This window comes from Neofelis nebulosa, chromosome 4 (genome assembly GCF_028018385.1).
Source record: "Neofelis nebulosa isolate mNeoNeb1 chromosome 4, mNeoNeb1.pri, whole genome shotgun sequence".
In the NCBI taxonomy this organism is placed as follows: domain Eukaryota; kingdom Metazoa; phylum Chordata; class Mammalia; order Carnivora; family Felidae; genus Neofelis; species Neofelis nebulosa.
This window is the reverse complement of record NC_080785.1, coordinates 100396385-100417118: the sequence shown is the minus strand read 5'-3', so window position 1 is coordinate 100417118 and position 20734 is coordinate 100396385. Positions and strand designations below refer to the sequence as shown.

Below are 20734 nucleotides of genomic sequence, written 5' to 3'. Positions count from 1 at the left end.
TTATCATTGTCAAAACTCGTCTTAAAAATGGGCACCTGGGTGGCTCAGTCTGTTAAGCCTCCGACTTCGACTCAGGTCATGATCTCACAGTTCTTGAGTGTGAGCCCCATATCTGGCTTAACACTGACAGTGCAGAGCCTGCTTGGGATCCTCTCTCTCTGTCTCTCTCCCTGCCCCTTCCCCACTTATGCTCTAAATAAATAAATAAATAAATAAATAAATAAATAAATAAACTTTAAAAAATTGGTCTTAAAAAGAAATGGATTTTATCTGTTTATCTATTGCAACACCATCCAATTCAGATACAGAGTTTATTGGGGGAAAACATTCAGAGAAGTAATAGAACATATGCATTGTCTCTAACTCTTGTTACTTGTTAGGTCTTATACCGGGTGCAGGTGGTCTGCATGTCCCATGGCCAAGGTTCCAATAAAGGAGGACATTCCCTGGGGATGTTCTGTGTATTTGTGGTGTGCCTTTTGAGAAGAGGGGCAAGGTCGGAAAGCATCCATGAGACGACACAAGTTCCCTGGTCAGGGAGGTGTCCTTGGAAGGGATACTCCAGAACATGGCGACTTGTCATTAGCCTGATAAACTAGTAATTAGCCTGTTCAACTAACTCAGATCTCCTTTCCAAGCTCTCTGCTGTGCTGCCAAAAGTGGGGAGGACATGAGCATCCAGGGCCGTCGGCTCCCATCTCCTCATTAAAATACAACCATCATAGAGGTGGTTGTCTGTCTTGTTTGCCACTAAAATAGTACCAGAAACATAGAAAGGTGGTCCCAATATTTGTGGAGCAAATGAAAGAAAAATGGCATGAATAGCAATGGAGTAAATGATGAAAGGGAACTGAAATATAGCAGGAAAGGCCATACTTGAAGTTGTGTCTTGGTGGTGGACGGGGTACTGCTGGGTAGACAGGTGTCTAAATTTATTGCAGCATAAGGGACAGTAGAAGCCGCTGGTCAAATGAGTCCAGATAGGGGTTTTTCCATTGTTTTACATACATACCCGTGACAACTTCATTTAAGGAGTTCTATCAACGTGACAGGTGTTGTCTCTTAAATCGGTGGTGTACCCTGGCATCGGAACCAAAATTTCATGATTTTTTTTTTAAGAGTATCAGATTAGGATTCTGTGGGAGACTGGTTCCAAGTGTCTTTCTTTTTTTCATTCTCATATTGTTTTGTTCATCTCAGACCAAGATCACAATCTGTCCTGGATTCTGTTTGGCATCAAGAGTGATAATGAGGTCATTTCCACTATAATAAGGTCAACATTAGTAATGCTAACTGCATCCCAATCGATTTTTGGAATGCTTACCGAAGTAAGAAAAAAAAAATTTAATAAAGGAAAAGTATATGATGAGCTAAATCCTGAGAAGTCTGACTAATACTACAATGTAAAATTCTCAGCAGGCACTCAATCAAATTCATCTCTTGAGGATTTCTCATTATAAGAACCACCCCCCCCCACCCTGAGATTTAAGTCAGTATTTGAGTTTTACTTATTTCATAAATATAAATCCTTGGGGTGGATATTATTGACTTGTAAAATTAATAAGATTTATTTCTGTAATCTCAATCAAAACTATAAAGTAGGCAAAACAAATTTTTTTTTAGCACTCTCTTCCATGACCCATCCTGGAATCATTTTTCTCTACCAGTGTAATATCTGTTTTTCAAGGCTCTTAGGGACTGAAGAATGACACATAATGGAGAAATTACACAAATTAGTTCACTCTGAATTTCTACAAGTCAAGTCATCTGTTGCAATAATTTTAAGGCAATTTCTTTCATGATTAGTTTAAGACAATCTTAAGCTCTCTGAAATTTTATACCTTTGGTTACTTTTTCCTAAAAATGTCCTTCAACATTTTCCCCCATTTTCGTTCTACTTTCTCCGTTTCTTCTTGGGCCATTTAGTGACGTTTTTTCCTCCCTTTGATCACCTCCTAACCATCAGTGCAACTCCTGTCAATCCCTCCACCTTCTCATGCTTCACAGTTTGTTTCCACCTTGTCTAGTCACATAGCTTCAGCTTTCACTTAACTGTAGGCTTCAAACTTTGAATAAATGTTGCGGCCACATGTAAAGTTGGACGTGTCCATTTAATTGCCCTACACATTCCTCACAATCCATTCTGTCCCCACCACCAAGCACTTTGTGTTTTCCTGATCCCAGTGTTAGGATGAACATCATCCACCTTCCAATCTGTGAGCAGAGGAGTCCATTTCCACTGCTTTCCATATTCAGTCACTGAGTCTAGTACTACGTCTTTCCCTAAAGTCTTCCCTATCTTTTCATTTCTCTGCATCTTCATTCAGAGCAGAATAACTATAACTTCATGGGTGGCCTCTCTGAAGCTTATCAGTCACCCCACATTCACAGCAGCCTGGGAAGAAGCAGTCCTGAACCATCAGGCCTCTTTAGGATTTACCTCAAGGCCACCCTGAGCGCCTTGTATGAAATGTGACCTCTTCACTATTAATAAGGCTCTAAATTGATTATACTGAAATTATAGGGAGTATGTGGGATGCACTCAAATGATGCTAGTAAATATTTCTTATATATAAAGAATGTGTGAGTCTTTGGAAATAAAAACTACAGAAGTGAAAGATATGCACCTGACCTTCAGAAGGACAGGGGAATGAGTAGAAAAGCAAAGTTGAAGTGCCCTGGGTTCAGATTTCAACTCCACCCTTGGTTTAACTGTGGGCAAGATACTTATATGATTTTAGCTTCGGTTTCCTTACCTGTAAAATGGAGATATCTCATTTCTCATTCAAAGGGGCTTTTTGACAGTTAAATAATGTTTTATGTGAAGTTTCCATTTGGAAGTTTACCCAACAGTACATTCTTACCAAATCAAATACTTTTAATACTTAGGAGTGTAGGACTTACATACTTTAACAGTTTAAGGAGATAACAATAGAAATATTATTGGGGCACCAGCTCAGTCGGTTAAGCATCCGGCTCTTGATTTCTGCTCAGGTCAGATTCTCCCCACATTAGGCTATGTGCTGACCATGTAGAGCCTGCTTGAGATTCTCTGTCTCCCTCTCTCTGTGCGCCTCCCCTGTTCATGATCTCTCTCTCTCTCCTCTTCTCTCTTTCTCTCTCTCTCTCAAAAATAAACCAACATTAAAAACACTGGCTTCATAAAGAAACACACAGTAGCTGCCAAAGAATAGTGCTGACAGCCATTCTTTTTTAAAAAAGTTTATTCACATTGAGAGAGGATATATGCGTGCATAAGTGGAGGAGGGGCAGAGAGACAGGGAGAGAGAGAATCCCAAGCAGGCTCCATGCTTTCAGTACAGCACCCAAACCAGGGCTCAAACCCACTAACCATGAGATCATGACCTGAGCCCAAATCAAAAGTCAGAGGTTCAACTGACCGAGTTTCAACTGACTGAGCCACCCAGGCGCCCCTCTGGCAGCCAGTCTTGAAGGCCCCAGGATATCTAGAATGGACAGAGATAATAGGCAGGTAACCCTTACCTTAGACAGAGCAGGATCGCACACAAAATGCTGTTTGACTCCTTAGCTTCTGAAAAAAGATTTTGCTGCACAGAACAAGAAAAGGTTTATAGATTTTTATGGTCTTTAAATAAAATCAGGCTAGACTCACTTCTCACCTCTGCCTAGCAACGTCCAAATTTGAAAGCATTTTCCAGCCGCTATCAATTATTTAACAGAGGCATTGGGGGAACTATAGAAGAATAAACCTTCTCTCCAGATGCCATTCTTGGACCAACAGACTTACCCAGCTGTGGGCTAGGTGACCAGAGGGTGAGGATGATTGGAAACGGCCATTAGTGTCTGCTACACACAACGACAAGAGAGGTTTTCACTTGGTTTGCGGTTGTTGGGATCATTTAGCGCAGTGTTCCATTTACTGGAGAAAAAAACCCAAGCTGAGACCGGCTGAATTGGATAGTCACGCAGCTATGGAGTGGCAGAGCCAGGCCTGGAGCCCAGATCCTAGTCCAAAACTCTTTTTCCACCACCCCACAGCTGCTGCTTTACAGTATTGAGGTTTTGGAATCTCACTCATTCAAATGCAAATGTTCTGTGTGCTTCTTTAAGGGGACATTTTTTTTGTCTTACTTTGCTAACTAAGGTTTGCTGTATTGAGCAAATGAGTGTAGATCTAGAGGTGTTAAAATCATCAACCTCTTTTAAAGCCTCATTATTTTTCCTTTGCTTCTCTTTATGATGTGGAACATTGGCTTCTTTTTTTTCTTTCCAGCCCGAATTGGAGGCAGCAGTACATATAACTTGACTTACTTGTTCTACTGGCTGAGTAGTGAGAACGAGATTAATGAAATCAATGTAGCCCACAGGAAAGTCCTGCCCATCTCCACCCCAACCCCTCCTGTGGGAATTCTTCCAGGGGACTTGTTTGGGGAATGAGTTGCTATGAAACAGTGCTGCAGCTGGGCTCTGTGGGGGGTCTGGATGGTCTCATAAAAGCTAACCGTATCTGGACTTTGAGAAGGTTAGAGATGTTCTGTGCCATCCAATATTACACACCGGCATAAGTCATGACCAACATAAACCTTTAAAAAAGTCTCCCATTCATCCATCCATTATTTATTGAAGCCATACTATATGCCAGATATTCTGTTTGGTTCTGGAGATGTGCTTTGATGGAATCACACCTTTTGAGAGAGGGCAAAGAAAGAACACAAAAGGCTGCAGCTACCTAGTGGAAGGGAAAAGACAGGAGAAAGGACGAAGGGTGATAATCAGTATCATTATGTCTATAGAGACAAGTGAACAAGTAATTATAATGCAATGTGATAGGGGTAAGATGAAGTTCAGCTGTTGACACACCAGAGTGGCCTACCCCCATCTTCCACGGTCATGAAGGGTTTTTGGACGATGTGATATTTAAGCACAAATCTAAAGAATAAAACAGGTTGTACAGGTGAAAAGTAGAACAGAGGATACTCTTGGAAGAGGAAATTGTATGTGGAAAGATTCTGAGGCATCACAGAACACAGGGAAGCACAGGTGAACACTGGGTCTGGGGCACAAATGAACAAGGGTAGGACCAGTGAAGGGGGAGGTGTGAGAATATAGAGGAGTCGTTTGAAGGACCTTGAAAGCCATGCGGTGGCTCTTCCCGTCTTTGCCCCAGGACTTTGCCTGTGACAGTTGCACCTCTGGAAGAGCAGTGTGACACCACTTATCCCCATAAGCCTGGCCTAATCTTTGGGATTTGTGGAAACAATATAAAAGGAATAGTGCAGGTGAGGTCAGAGGACGGGGTATGTATCTGGCCACTCAGAAGTCATTGAGTGGAGGGACATAGCTTGCGACTGAGTCATGTCCTGTATCTTAGAGCTAGAGCAAGTTGGAAACCCAGGTAGGACTAGCTTCAGCTAATGGAAATAGATTGCAAGTAACAATAGGTGAAGCACAATAGAAGTGTATTTTCCTCTCCTGTGGCAGTAGTCTGCTTAGGGGTGGTCTAGGGCTGGTGTGGCAGCTCTGCGATGTCATCTACCTCCTTTGCTTCTGAAGCGCCCCTTCCAACATGTGGTTTCCATACTGTGGCTACCGAAGCTAGAGCCGTCACGTCCGCTTTCTTGTGTAACTGTGAGCGGAGCAACTGACAGTCCCTTCCACAAGGGCCAATGCTTCTTCCTGTTTCTCCCCAGGTCAGTCAAGTTCTTGGATTTTGGAGCAGTTTCTGTGTGCTTCTTATTGGACTTCTCAGCCTTGCTCTATGGCACTATGGAAACTTCTATCACTACCACCTTCATTAAGTAACTATTGTGGGCTTAGCAGTTGCCTACTATTTTTCCAAATGCTATTATAGGTTTTGATCTTTTAAAAAATTATTTTTTAGCTTTTAATGTTTAAGTAATTTTAGACTTCAAAACAGTTGGTAAAAATATTACAAAGAGTTCGCATATTCTTTTCTCCTAGCTTCCTAAAATGTCGATGTCACGCATAACCATAGTATAATGATTCAAATCAAGAACTCAAATTGGCAGAATACTATTAATATCTCTATACACCATATTCAAATGTCAGATTCCTGCTGAGGTTCCTCTTGGTTCAGGATCCAGCCCAGACTGCACAATGCATTTGGTTGTCATGTTCCCTCAGTCTCCTCCAACGTCACTTTTGTGCTTTCTAAATGCACGGCATCAGAAGACATATGATAATCTATATTTCCCCATATCGGTGATTTCAACTTTGATCTTTTGGCTAAGGTAGTCTCCCAAATGTCTCTATATAAAGTCACTATTTTCCCTCTGCAATTATTAAGTATCTTCTGGGGAGATAAACTGACCCATGCAAATATCCTCTTTCTCATCACATTCACCTCCCCTCCTCCCCCAATTTTAGCCCTTACTGATGACTTTGGCCTAAAGCTATTACCACCGTGTATTTGTCAAAGGGTCATTTTTGTTTTTAACTTTACAAGTGCCATATGAGTACGCAATCTGCAGTGGGACTTGAGCAAGTCAAGGAGTTAATTCTCCTCAAACCATTAAACCCTTAGGTGGTCTTGGATGCTTTGCCCACTATAGATCACTCTCTGGCTGTCGTATGAAAGCCAGTCACTGGACACAGTACCTAGTAGTCTAGGTAGTCACTCCCTGCTTATCTCTGATCTTCTGTTTGTTGGTTTGCTTGTTTGTTTTTCCTTCTCTTCCTCTTTTGATTCTAGATTCCAACCTTTATTACTAGAGTAAATCTGTATCTGAAGTCCCAGGCTTTCCATCGTTTTGGCTCAGTACTCCATTGTCTCTCTTTGGTTTGTTAAACTTGACCTCCTTCTTAACTTTCAACTCTGTTCAGTCCTCTGAATTTGGAGTCCAAATTCACCATCATAGCCTTCACCACGCATTCCTTCTTCTAAGTCCAGCTCTGTGAATCCCCACACATTTGCCGAGGCGTTTCCTAATGCTTTGCCTCCGGGGGAGTAACAGCCTACACTGGACAGATTGTTTAACTGCTTGGGAATTTACTGGACATAGTCAAATTGGATAAGTAACAATTGTGTCGTTAAAAAACTATGCTATAGTTCACTGATTATCATCAAGAGGAATAATAGGGAGTTAGGGTAGTAGAGGCAAGTCCCACTAAAAATCTCCTTGGAGAGTTGGGCATAATATTTTTATGTTTATCAAAAGTTCATGAATTTAAAAAAAAGAGTTGAGAAGCAGTGTCTTAGCATAAGCTAAGCTATTTTCAAAATTTGGATATGAGTATAAATGAGAAATAGGATTGGTGTTAGGGAGTCAAGCTAGTCTCAGCAGCTGCATAGAGGAAAGGAAGGAAAATGACAATAACAGTACTTTTAAAAACTGAGCACTTACTATGCACCAGGCACCATGCTGGCTTCTTCGCAAACACTAACTCCTTTAATTTCCACAACAGCCCTGTGAATTAACAACAGTTAATGTCCCCATTTTGGATTGATGGTTTAGAGTGGTGACGTAAGCAAGAAGCACTCAGGCAGTCAGTGGAAGACGCAATACACTGTCCCAGACCTTGTGCTCAGAGCCCACGTCTGGATCATTACCAACCATGCCAGGCCGGGTGTGAAATCAGAGATAGGTTTGGGCTGACACTTGGGCTGCCTGCCTGGCATGTACCATGTTGAGAAATGTAAGCAATGGGCTTCCTTTGTCAGCGCTGCTGGGCTGGAATTGATGAAGACCGAGTGCTGACGATCCAAGTTCATGGTGGTTACAAGGGTGTTCCTACTGATCACCTGAACTCATGCATCTGTCGTAGAATCGCTTCTCCACATGAACACTGTTCTTCCACCATGGGCACTCTCTGTCTTCCTGCCAATAACCCACCTTGGCTCCCATGGCGATGGAGGTATCACAGGAATACTACGTAGCTTCCTTCTCATCCCATGAGTAAGTCTACCTTTACGATCCTGGTCACTCACACACAGATTCACTCAGGACATGAAGCACAAGGAGTACCTTACAGAGTGAGGGGGGATCACCCCACGTTAGCAAAGGCAAGGAAAGGACAAAAAAGGCTACAGCTACCAAGGGGAAGAGAGTAGAGGAAGGACCAAGGCTGATAATCAGTACCAACATGGTCATACTTTTTCTTAAAATGTTGAAATATTTCCAACTGGTTGGTGAACGGTCACTGCTTCAAGCCCAGCCCCTTCACAACGCCCCTGTCAATCCCACCACCTCCTCTTTCCAGCAAAAGAAAGTTAATGTCTGTTTAGGGTTTTCTTTGTTTTGTATGTGTGTGTGTGTGGTTTTTTTTTTTGTTTTGTATTTTTAGAGAGAGAGAGAGTGTGTGTGTGAGTAGGGGAAAAAGAAGGGGGCAGAGGGAGAGAGGGAGAGAGAATCTTAAGCAGGCTCCAAACTCAGCACAGAGCCCACCGTGGGGCTCAATCTCAAGACTCAAGGATCATGATGAGCCAAAATCAAGAATCAGACACTCAACTCACTGAGCCACCCAGGCACCCGAATGTCTATTTGGTTTTAATGATTTGTATCTATACCCTAGGCAGTGGATAAATTTTTTAAATATTAGCCCTTAAAAGAACTAATAATGAAAATGTGGCATAAGTACAGATCTATGTTTCACTGTTTTACTCCAGAGAAGAATTTCCATGAGGCACTATCTCTCTCTCTATGGAAATACTGTTTTGGTATCTTTTATCATTTAGCTCTGATACTGAAGATTCTGCTTTCTCTTTCCCTCCTTGGCCAAAACACCCAACAGAGAGAACTGTCAATGCAAATTCCCCTTAGCCATTCAACAGGGCTTTCTGTTTAGGAACTTCATCCTCTCAGGATGAGAAGCACTGAAGAGCCCAAGGCCTCTTCTCCAGAGTGGCATTACAATGTCCCAGGAGTGGGTGGCTGGGTGGCTCAGTTGGTTAAGCATCAGACTTCGGCTCAGGTCATGATCTCATGGCTCTGGGTTCAAGCCTCTAGTCGGGTTCTGTGCTGACAGTTTGGAGCCTGTTTCCAGTTCTGTCTTGGTCTCTCTCTCTCTCTCTCTGTCCCTCCCTTGCCTGTGTGTTCTCTCTCTCTCTCTCTCTCTCTCTCTCTCTCTCTCTCTCTCATATAAAAACAAACATAAAAAATAATTTAAAAAAAAGATCTAGAATGTCTTGGTATTTATCCAATGATAGAGGAGGAAGAGGCTTATAAATTCTTAGTTCCTGTGTGGCTCCTTTTCTGATATTAACAGCTTGTGTATAAAAAGCACGGTTTGCCACCAAACTGATTGAAAAGGCATTCCAATGCATCTTGCAAAGGAGATTAAATGATAGGCTCAAAACTCAGACCACTACTTCTCTAAAGTCCCTTCATCCAATCCCCAATGTCTTTGTGCCCTAGAGCTGCTCTCCTGTGACAAACTCCACCAGCCCCTGAAGCCCCTCAAACCCCCTACTTTCTCTTCTCATTCCATGGCCTTATTTTGTAGTGCCCCTCCCCCCTCTTAGTTCCCCCTTTGTCTCAGGTCTACTTTCTCCTCATTTCTCCCTTTTTTTGGCCATTCATCATCAAAAAAGATTCACAAATTGTGTGATAGAGGGACTGTATTACAATGAAGAACACACACATGCACAGAAATCATGCTCTGTCTGGTTTCACAGAAAGGGACATACCAACAGAGTCGGTCCTTATGGGTCCCTGTTGCTTTGAGAAGATTCAGGAAGCTTTCTTAAAAGTCAAAACTTCTAAAATGTCTGTTTTTATGCATTGAAGAAGCTTCAAGTTGAGTGTCCTGAATTATTATTGCCTAGAAAATGTCGGTGGTGTGTAGTTACTAGGAGGGGCAATGGATAAGGGAGGAGGCACAGCTGGTGTCATTAAGTAAGTCATCCAAGCAAACGTACTTCCTGTGAGTAACACAAATTAACTAGTGTTGGGTAGGGAATTAAGGTGATAAGGAAATGGTCTTAGAGCCTCAGACCCAACCTACAACTTTTGCAGTCTGTGCCCTTCGCTTGGGTGACTTACCATTCTAGTTTCAGCAACACCTGGATCCTTGCTCATGGTCTCTTTCTTGTACCTGTCTTCTGTTTGAATTTTCCATACAATATTTTAACTCTTAAATGAAATTTAAAAAAGAAAAGAAAAGAAAAGAAAAGAAAAGAAAAGAAAAGAAAAGAAAAGAAAAGAAAAGAAAAGTCACCTGTAATCTTAGCTCACTAAAAGAACTGTGTTAACTTTTCAGGGTCCTTAACTTTTTATGGACAGACACTAAGATTTTTTAGTATTTGTCCACAATCATATAAACAATTGTAGCCATAGGCTTCCAATATTATCTCAAATATTTTTCATGGTATTACATTGTCTTGCAAATTATCATTTTAATAACTATGACATTGTGCTACTATGTCCCAATTTCCTTAACCATCTCCCTATTGTTGGATATTTGGTTTGTTTTCATTATTTTACAGTAGCGGATAGTCTTGCAATTAATACTTACATGGACCTAGATTTTTCTCCTTTCTACGATTTCCTAAGGATAAATTTCTAGACACTAGAATACTGGTCTAAATTATATGAATGTGCTCACAGCCACTTAACTTTCCATTAGGTACCAATTTATACCATTTGCTTTATTATACGTATGCATTCTACTTGTATATGTTACCAAATCTTCTATTGCATGTCTATTTTAATCTTACTTTTGCTTTAAAAAATTTTACATTTTTATTTAATTGAATCTGTTACTTTTTTCTCTCAATGCTTCATATATATCATCACTTCAAGCTCTAACAAGTTCTGCCTCTTTGGTAACTCATCTATGTTTTCCCTAATATTTTGTTCTTTGATGTATCCAGAGATTATTTAAACATGGTTATATTTTAGGGTTTTTCTTCCAAAACACTGTCTAATTTTAACCTAATATCATTGAGTTTTTTGCTATTTCCCACTCATTATCCAACATGGTTTTAATCCCACCCTAACCCAGCTAAATTTCTAGGCTTTCTATACTTTTCCACTCCTAAGTTTTCCTTTTCTCATCCATATTTCCTTGCGTTAAACATGAAATGTTATAGTATGTTTTGATATCTGGCATAGGTGCTTATTTCTCGTTATATTTTTTCGTGAAATATTCACTCCCATGCCACTTAGGCAATTTCTTCTTTTCATCACACCCTAAGCAAGACCAGCACTGTGATTATCCCACCACTGAAATAAATGCAAATCCCATTCTTTCTCTTTACCCTCTTTTTTTATTCCAAGTAGCACTGATCTTTGTATCATTGGGAGTACTTATCCTAGTTTCTGAGTCATCTTGGCTGCGCAAAATGATTGGTCATTTTATAATAGTACCATCAACTTTTCGTTTTTCTTACTTGCTTGTCTTTCCACTAACGCCCGTGCTGCCAACTCAACTCTAGAGGAACCCGTCTGTCCTCAGTTTCTCCTCCTCTGCTGCCTGCTGCAGCTAGGTTGAAATCAAGTGACTGCTGATTGACACGACAAATTGGTGTTGAGTGTTTGGGATTTGTGTAGGGGTGATAGCAGATTGGAGTTGGCAGATGTAGGTGAAGCTTTGACAAAGAAAATATGATGCATTCTCACATCTACAACTTTCTTTTAGTCAATGTTAAAAATTCTAGATCCAATTATCAGAGGCATGTCAGTCACCAACTAGGAGATTGCAGGCCTTGGGAACAGGGCATGTAAGAACAAATTTGCTTTTTGAAAGTAAAATTAGTTAACATAGGAAACAGGAGACTACAGAAGGAAAAAGAGAGAGGGGGAGGGAGAAAGAATGGGGCAGAGACAGAAAGAGAGAGAGAGAGACTTGAGGATTCTTATCCCCCACCCCCTTCCCCCCCAAAAGAAACCAATCTGCTAGAGTTCTTACATTTTCTTTTTCAAGCTTGGCAGAAATCCTTCACAGAAGTAATGACCTGAACTTGCAGAAGAGGGAGCTAAAGCTCGGAGAAGTTAAACAAACTCAAGAGAATGTTACCAGTGGTGGAAGCGGGATCCCAGCCCAGATCTGTGCAGCCTGTAGCCGTGGAAATTTAGATCTTGTTGAATGAATGTCTGCTGGTTCCAGTTCCTCGTGCCTGATGTCCAAACCCATGAATCTACCTACCTACCACCCCCACCAGCCTGTGAGTGTCATATAGGCACCTCAAACTTTATAGACGTGCCCCGGACTTCTCCTTCTGGTCCAGGGTCTGCTCTCTCAGTGAATGTTCCACCATCCACCCAAATGTTAGGATCCTGGACCTCAGTCCTTCCTCCCAGGGGCCCCGCTGCTGCCATCATGGCCATCTGGACTCTCCATCTCTCCTCTCACCTTCCTCCTGTCCGTTCTCTTCAGAAAGCTCATTTTATCCGCTGTGTAAAATAACGGAATGGCTTTCTATTTGAGAGGGAAAAGATGGCATAAAGTTAAAAATCCTTCCACAGCCTACACATCCCAGCATGATCTGGCCCCTCACCGTCCCTGCAGCCCCATCTCTCACGTTCCTGGCTCTGCACACATGTCCATCACAGACGGCCTTTTCACACTACCTCAAATCTGCCCTATTCCTTCCAGCCTCAGATTCAGGGCATTTGAATAATTAAAGACCAACCCCCCACCCCCACCCCGTTTTGGTTTTCCCCAGGTACTTAGCATCTTCTCACCTATTTTAGAACTCATTTATGACATCATTGCTAATTGTCTCTCTCCCTAATCTAGAATATAATAGCTCCACTGAGCAGAGGCTAACACTCATTTCATTGGCTGGTACCCAAAGCAATGTCTGGTACATACCACTTAACACATTGCTGTTGAATAAATTGTTTCATCCACTTGTATGTGTGGCATTTACATGAATAAAGTACCTAGCCACTAGATTTCTGGACACCACGTATCCACGTACCTACAAGAGAACGGGCATATGTTGGGTGATAGAATCAAAGTCAGCAGCTATCAGACTAATAAGCAGTGCAGTTTAATAAGGACTGAATAAAAAGCCTGCCTTTGGGTGCAAAAAGTGGGGGAAAATCAAGATTATAGGGTGAAATGACATGATAGAAGGGATTATGAAAAATAGGATTTGTTTGAAGGTTGCTGTTGTCGCTGTTCCTATTTTGTGTTTGTTAACATCCAGCTTTGGTGTGGTACATTTGTTAAAAATCAATGAACACAGTGTTGATACATTATTATTTTTTTATTTTTAATCTTTGTTTATTTTGAGAGAGAGAGAGAGAGATAGTACTAGTGGAGGAGGGGAAGAGAGGGGGGGAGACAGGTGATCCCAAGCAGGTTCCATGCTGTGAGCACAGAGCCCGATGGGTGGTTCGAACCCATGAACTGTGAGATCATGACCTAAGTTGAGATCGAAAGTCAGCTGCTTAACCAACTAAGCCACCCAGGTGCCCCAATACATTATTATTAATTGACATCTGTACTTTACATTAGGGTTCACTCTGTGTTGCACAGTTTTTTTCGGGTTTGACAATGCACAATGCATGAGCCCACCATCATAGTATCATACAGAATAGTTTCACTGCCCTAAAAACTCCCTGTGCTTCACCTATTCTACCCTCCTCCCTCCCCCCAGCTCCTGGCAACCACTGATCTTTTTACTGTTTCTATAGTTTTTTCCAAAATGGCATGTAGTTAGAATCATATAGTATGGAGTCTTTTCAAATCGGTGGCTTTTCCTCTTAATCGAGACATAAGTGACATATAACCTTGTATTTGTTTTATATGTATAATACAGTTATTTGATATATGTGAAATGATCACCAAAATAAGTTTAGTTAACATCCATCATCACTTATAGTTACACTTTTTTTTTTCTTGTGATGAGAACTTTAATATCTCTCAGCAACTTTCAAGTATACAACACAGTGTTGTTAACTATATAGTCAGCATGCTGTACATGACATCCCCAGGACTACTGTTCTTTTTGGCTACATTCACCCATTTTTGCCTATTCCCCAGCCCCTGCTTCTGGTAATCACCCAAATTGGCTTCTTTTATATAATAATGTGCACTTAAGATTTCTCCATATTTTTTTGTAGCTTGATAGCTCTTTTTTTATTATTATTATTACTGAATAAATTTCCATTGTATTGAAAGTACTACCATTTGTTTATCCATTTACCTACTGAAGGGCATCTTGGTTCCTTCCAATTTGGGACCGTTAAGAATTAGGTTTATTTTTGGTTAATAAAAAACGCATGAGGATCAATCACACGGCTGTTAATACAGCTCTGTAAGTGCTAGCCCATCATAGACTACCAGTAGACGTGCCTGCACACAGAGGTTCTGCTCTTCTCTACAGAATTCAGCCCTGCTACTTGATGCTTTCTATCATTGTTTATCAAGGAATGAATGTGTTAAATCCTGAGCCCAATATTTCTTGATAAACTAGCACATTCAGGGAAAAAGCAGTGAAGACAATTGAAGGATTCAAAGTCCTTTGAGGAAACACTGAGGGTACTGAGGATATTTTCACTGAACAAGAGAGAACTCAGAGACGCTGACAAGCATCCTCAGTAATGCCAAAGGCAGTCATAGGGAAGAGTGGGTAATCTTGTTGTGTAGGACCAAGAGAAATAGACCTAGGAGCAAAGGGTAAAGTTAGCATTGGGATGGGTTCCAGGGTTTGAGAGAATGCTGAGTATTCCCACCCATTTTATTGTAGACCTCCCCTAGCTCTTACCATCAAGGAGCAAGGAGAGTGGCCATCTGACAATCTAGTCTCAAAGTATCCCATCCCTGATAAATCCTTAACTATACCTCACATGAAATTTATTCCAAAACTAGTCAATCAAGAAATCTTCTGACCAGACACTTTCTGAAACAATCTTGAAATGGAGTCCAATAACCTGTATATTCTATATCCCGAATGTTACAAGATAGCCTTGAAAGTGATTGAAGTTAATTTTTTTTTTAATTGATGTTTTAAAACCCTTAAACAAGAACATCCACTATCCCATGGGTTACTATCTTACCTGTGAGAAGGCAGACATTGCTTTTCTCTGGTGCTTACCTGTTTTGCTCTTCAGTGCATTGTCTGTGCCCTTTCAACCTTGGTTCAAACCTCTTCCTATGGCTTTCACCTGAAGCAGCACCCTTGGGTGGCCTCCAGTGCTTTTTATTAAGTGATAAGAGAACCCAGGTACTTTCACTTAGGAGGCCAAAGGTCTCACACAGCAGTGCTCTCATGGTCAAGTGAGTCACTTCTTCAAGTTGACTTTGGTGCCAAGTTGACTCTTGGCCTGGGGCCCAGTGGTTATAACTCCTGACAAAGATTCCCAGTTCTTTTTAGAGACTAAGTTGCTCAGGGCCTTAATTTTATGCCTGAATCTTTCTTCATTTTCAGAGACCCAAGTTATGTGGTATTTTTCCTAATTGATATTCTTTTTTTTTTAATGCATGTATTTAAAATTTTTTATTTTACAGAGTGCATGAGCAGTGGGGATGGAGGTATAGAGAGAAAGAGAGAGAGGGGGAGAGAGAGAAATTGAGCAGGCTCCATGCCCAGCCCAGAGCCCGATAAAGGATTCGATCTCACCACCCTGAGATCATGACCTGAGCTGAAATCACGAGTCAGATGCTCAACCAACTGAGCCACCCAGGAGCCCCTCCCTAACTAACATTCTTAAACTTGTCTTAGTTTATTGCCTCCCTCTCTCTTTCTCTATTATGTTTATAGAAATAAACATCCAAGCACTAAAAAAAAAAAAAAAAAAAAAAAAAAAGACCCGAAAGTCCTGGGGATGAATGTTCTCATTTGAAGATGCCGGTGCCCAGTCTTCATTTTCTGATGCCCAGTATAATCTCATTGTGGCCGACATTGGGCTCTGGATAAGGAAATGGTTTTCCATTTCCATATTTAAGAGCAGCGCCCTCGGGACATGCCTCAACTCTATGAACCCTGCCTGGGCTCCTTGTATGAGAGTCGTAAAAGCAATTTTGACTCAAACTTATATTTCTTTTGGCTTTACGGGAGAACTATATAAACTTTAATTTGGCTGTGCAGGTCGGGAAAGTAAATGTCATTGCAAGCCCCCAGTTTAGATCAGACTTCACATTTGACACCGTCTGGCAGAGTGAAGTCCATAGACATAAGAGGCCATGCTTATAGTACGATCAGTTTAATTAGGTTCTACATACTAATAAAGTATCAAACGCTGGCAGTCGCTATCTTCTGACTTACATCCCGTTAACATGAATGCATTACAGTGTTACTCTCCGGTTTTATGTTAAAACATTATTACATCATCCCACACTCCAAAATCCTTTATTTGTGCAGTCTGTTGCCAAAATAATCAAGAGAGAGGAGCAGACTGTAAACACAATGCTGGCCTTTGTGTTAAAATGGGATCATTGGCCATTTTAATCCAGCACCATTCCTGTATTTTCTTGAATCACCCTAAATGGTAGACTAGGGAGCCTGAGAAAAGGTTCCTGTGGTAAGGAACTGGAAGAGACAGGAAATTCTAGAATTTGTCCTGAATGTGACAAGTCAAATCACACATTGTGTAGGGAAGAAGTGAGGGCAGAGGAGAGGTGCTGGATTAATTCAGTTTTATAAGTATTATCTGGCCACAATTACAGAAATGATGCAGAATTCCGGTACACAGTGAGAAGTTAAGGGGCTAGGCCTGCCGGGGAGCTTAGGGACTCCTTCTGGAGCCCAGCACACAGACATCCCACCACAAGGCATTTAAATGCCATGACACCTGCAGGGGCACAGAAGTGCTCTGTGAGCAGAGAGGAAGGAGCTCTTCGTGTGTCTGGTGGCCCTGGGGTGCGTTTCCTGGGAAAAGTCGCACTCACGGTTGTGGGAGATCCTTCCAACCTCAGCAAAGAAGATATAGATTTAAGAGGTAATGATGTTGGCGGGAGGGAATCCAACACTTAGAGCACTGTCAACAAAATTCCCAGAGGCAGTGGCTTCAGAATCATCTTTGAGACTGATCCTCCCCCCAGCCCCCGCACGTACGAAGACGCTACATTTTGTAAACTACGTCTGGATTTCAAGACCTTTGAAAAGACCCCGTCTTAAGCACCTATGTTTGTATTCACAGGCCACCTGTTGGGCACCTAGTGATGCCTCGCCTCTGCATTCAAGGAACCAGAGTTGGTGCTTTGCTGATGAAGATGCTTTACTCTGTGAGTAGCTTCTTCACAACTTGGGAAGGTGTTTGTTACCACTGAAAGCTACATTAATAAAAACCCAATTAAAAAAGGATTAAGGGCACTTTAATACCAGAGGAACCCAAGAGATTAACTCCTCTGGCTTCTTTTCCTCCTCAGGCTGACACTCCCCTTCTCCAAACCATGGCAGGAAGATGTGCATTTTCGTCTTGAAGATATTCTAAGCCAAGAAGGCAAGTCTCCTATATTTCTTCAGATGCTTTTATTAAGTGAAACATTTTCTGTTGTATTTGAAGCCACTTGTTCTGCTTCAGTTTTCTCTAAACGCTGAGGAATATTGATTAGGATTTCTCTGAGAAACATATTTGTCCATTTGTCAATGGACTCTTGTGTGTGTGTTGTGGATAAAGACTAGAGTAGCAACAATAATCATCTTGTCAACACTCTGTCATAGGGGTAAATCATGTTTCCCAACAGCAGTGCACACAAGAGGTCAGGGTGTGACTGACTCTGGCCTCTATGCCTATTCTTCAGACTCATTTAGCCAACCCAACTCCACCTTGCATTCATATTTCTGAGATTTTTACTGTGAAGGACATGTCCCCTGCACATGCCCTTCACAAACGTTATAGTGTACTTTCTAATACTGTAATTATCATTTTCCACATTCATGGAAACATTGATTTATATCTTTAAAGCAGTAGCACACCTAATTCTTGGATGTTTCTTCTGAAAATGTAAGTTGGTTTTATTAATCGATCTGCAAATGTGTTTGGAGATTCTGCTATATACAAGGCTTCATGTTTTTGAAATAACAAAATATTGAAAAATGTTTGGGAATAGCGAAAAAGTTGCGATGTAAAAATCCACTGTTTAAGGTCAATGCTTGGATGATCTTGGGAAAGACATGGTTAAAAAATAATGCCCAGGGCTACTTCTGTGGAGCTCTTTACCAGAGATGGGAGGTTACATACTGGTGTAACTCGAAGCTCCCCAGGGCACTGAGAAAGCAGAGGGTGTATTTTCAGCTCTGTCTCCAAGCAGAAAATTACTTTTCATACCAGTATTGGATTAAGTGGCTTATGGTGCCGTCCCTTTGGGACACTAAACCATTAGTGAGAAATAACACATCATTGGAAAGCAGGCAAAATGTTTGTTTAGTGTGATTATCAGAAGCCTTTTAGGATAGTTCTCATGTGTTTGGAAGGAATACTTTGATAGGCCAGTGCCTCGGAATCTTAATGAGGGACATGCTCGAGTACCAGCAGGTCACTAATCTGCCTCTGGAGAGGCAGGTTTGGTCCCCCGGTGGAGGCAGGGAGGGGATGGGGTTCAACCCGTGCCCATTCTTCCCCAAGCAGCACTTAGCCTCCTCCCCTAGAAGAGCACTGGACAAAGACAATACTCATTTCAAGGAACTCCAGATTCTCAGTGTGCCCCATGTTAGACATGTGCTGAGCACAGTGTCTGTTTCATTGTCAGTGGTGTGTGGGTGAGGTGCTCCCCAGTGTCCAGAGAGGGCAGAACTGAGGAAGCTGTGTCCTCTGCATGGTTCCGTCTCTACGAGGCTACACTGAGCCTGAGTGTGACACCTTACATTTATGTCTCTGGAAAAGTCCTGCATTTGAAGTAAATTTTCCTACCAAAGAAGTACTGTAATATTAAGGTATTTATTTGGCCAATGGCATCATACCAAATAATTTTAGTAGACTTGCAAATAAATTACATTCATTTGCTCAAGGGTGTAAAGCCATACCTCAAATAGTCTTCATAAACAAGGTTGTGTTATTAAGGAAACATGCCAGAACACTGTTTAAGAAAGGTTTTTTTTTTTTTTTTTTTTTTTCCAGAATTATGCAAGCCAGAGTCAGGGGCATTCCAAAACCTTTATTTTCCCATTTTTCATCACTGTATTATATAAAAAAAAAAAAAAAAAAAGCTGCTATTGAACTCCCTATACCCCAACAGAGCAGATGCCTGCCTCTTACCATTTCTACTCAGTATCTTGAGCACCGAGGAAGTAGAGTTTACAACAGCGTTGGACTATGTTAGACTTCCCCCTTTTCTACTTACTAACTTCCTTGCCTCAGTCACTGCACTTACACCCCTCGCCCCCACCCACCAAGCATCTGTGCTGGAGCATTAGTAAAGATATCAGCTCCCTCCTCCCTCCTCCGGAATTACCAGACTGCATTCTCAAATGCAGATAGGGATCAATTGTCACTACTATCTTTGCTTCCTAAAAGACTGATGGCTTCCAAAGCAGGACCATTGCCTGTGTATCTTCTCATCCCTCAGGCCTTGCATGGTGCTTGGCACAAGGCTGGCATTCAGTTAATGTTTTCAAAATGAATGAATGAATGAATGAATGAATGAGATATTTTCCAGGACAGGATCTAGATAATTCACCTCATCTAGGTTTGTGTGTCTCTGCCAAGGTGGCCAGGGCGAGCACCATACTTTGGGGAAAGCCAATCTAAAGGCTGCTAACAGAAAAAACAGCCAGCCCTGGCTGCACATCATGGCAGCAAGGCACGACCTGCTCCGGGGTGATACTAACCACTGAAAAGACACAAGTACTAAGCCAAAAGCTCGGTAAGGTTGCCCAAGTGGGAAGGGAAGAAAGTATTAGGAATATAGAAGCATTAAGGGCAGTGACACAGTATTTTACATTTTTGCCCAGTCTTGTTGCCAGTAGGGCGAAGCCTGATGTGCAGAGTTCTTTGTCCCGTGTGAAGTTAGGGACTCATGGCAGAGAGTTTGGGAACACTTCACAAGCTGGGCAGGCCACTGAGGCCATTGGGCACTAACAAGCTCAATGCCATTTTAGCTTCTGACAATTCAGTTTTGTTCTCTCCTAGGTCCAAGATCACTTTTAAAAACCAACAGATCGTGGGCCTATGCTGACAGAAAAATGATACAGTCCCACATTAAGTTACACATGCTTTATGACGTGTGCCAACCGGGCCCTGAAGGCAGCGTTGCAAATTATAGAAGTTACCCCCACCTGCTCTCTGCACCCTTCTCCCACTTTTCCATCACCTCCCTGCCCCCACGGAAGGGATGGTTCCTTTCCAGGACCTCAGCCCCACCTCAGCCAAGTCTGGCCCCTTGGTGTGTCACCGAGAAAAGGCTACTTTTCTACCCGGTACCACATCCTCTCTGAGCTCATGGATCAACCACTTGCTAGGAAGAAAGAAAGCTGACATTTCTAACTGATTCATTCACACTGAAGTAGAAATAACCGGCAGGTTTAAACTCACTGACAAGATACTCACATTTAGAAAGCGGCCACCCTTTCGTGGATTCCTGAATTAGTGTGAGGAGTCGAGGGGGTATATTCGGGGGAGAACATTTGCCAGGCCCGTGCCTCTTCTCACATGCCAGGGCAGAGACCCGCACCACAGAACAGAGTCTGAAAAGCTATTCATTTTGTTTGTCTGTTTGATGGTGAAAACTTCAACTTTATCTTTTAAGTTTTATTTAAATTCCAGTTACACAGTGTAATGTTAGTTTCAGGTGTACCATATAGTAATTCAACAGTTCCACACAACAGCCGGTGCTCATCATAACAAGTGTTCTCCTTAATCCCCATCACCTGTTTCCCCCACTCCCCCCCCCCCCCCCCCCC

The 20734-nt window shown here is 41.9% G+C and overlaps 2 long non-coding RNA genes across 4 annotated transcripts; one reads left to right on the top strand and one right to left on the bottom strand.

Moving 5' to 3' along the window:
• Positions 1–3775: 3775 nt before the first annotated feature.
• On the bottom strand, positions 3776–12573 carry LOC131509625 (uncharacterized). 3 transcript variants are annotated; one of them, XR_009260618.1, is made up of 5 exons: positions 12513–12573; positions 12295–12360; positions 9984–10073; positions 7347–7409; positions 3776–3901 (listed from the first exon to the last, which is right to left on the bottom strand). It is a non-coding gene; the product is annotated as an uncharacterized LOC131509625 (long non-coding RNA). The 3 variants fall into 3 exon arrangements; XR_009260616.1 differs by having other exon boundaries at positions 12464–12549; XR_009260617.1 differs by lacking the exons at positions 3776–3901; positions 7347–7409 and adding an exon at positions 7418–7941 and having other exon boundaries at positions 12464–12549.
• Positions 11856–18918, top strand: LOC131509624 (uncharacterized). Its single transcript, XR_009260615.1, has 3 exons — positions 11856–12106; positions 17034–17118; positions 17263–18918. It is a non-coding gene; the product is annotated as an uncharacterized LOC131509624 (long non-coding RNA).
• The last annotated feature ends 1816 nt before the right edge of the window (positions 18919–20734 follow it).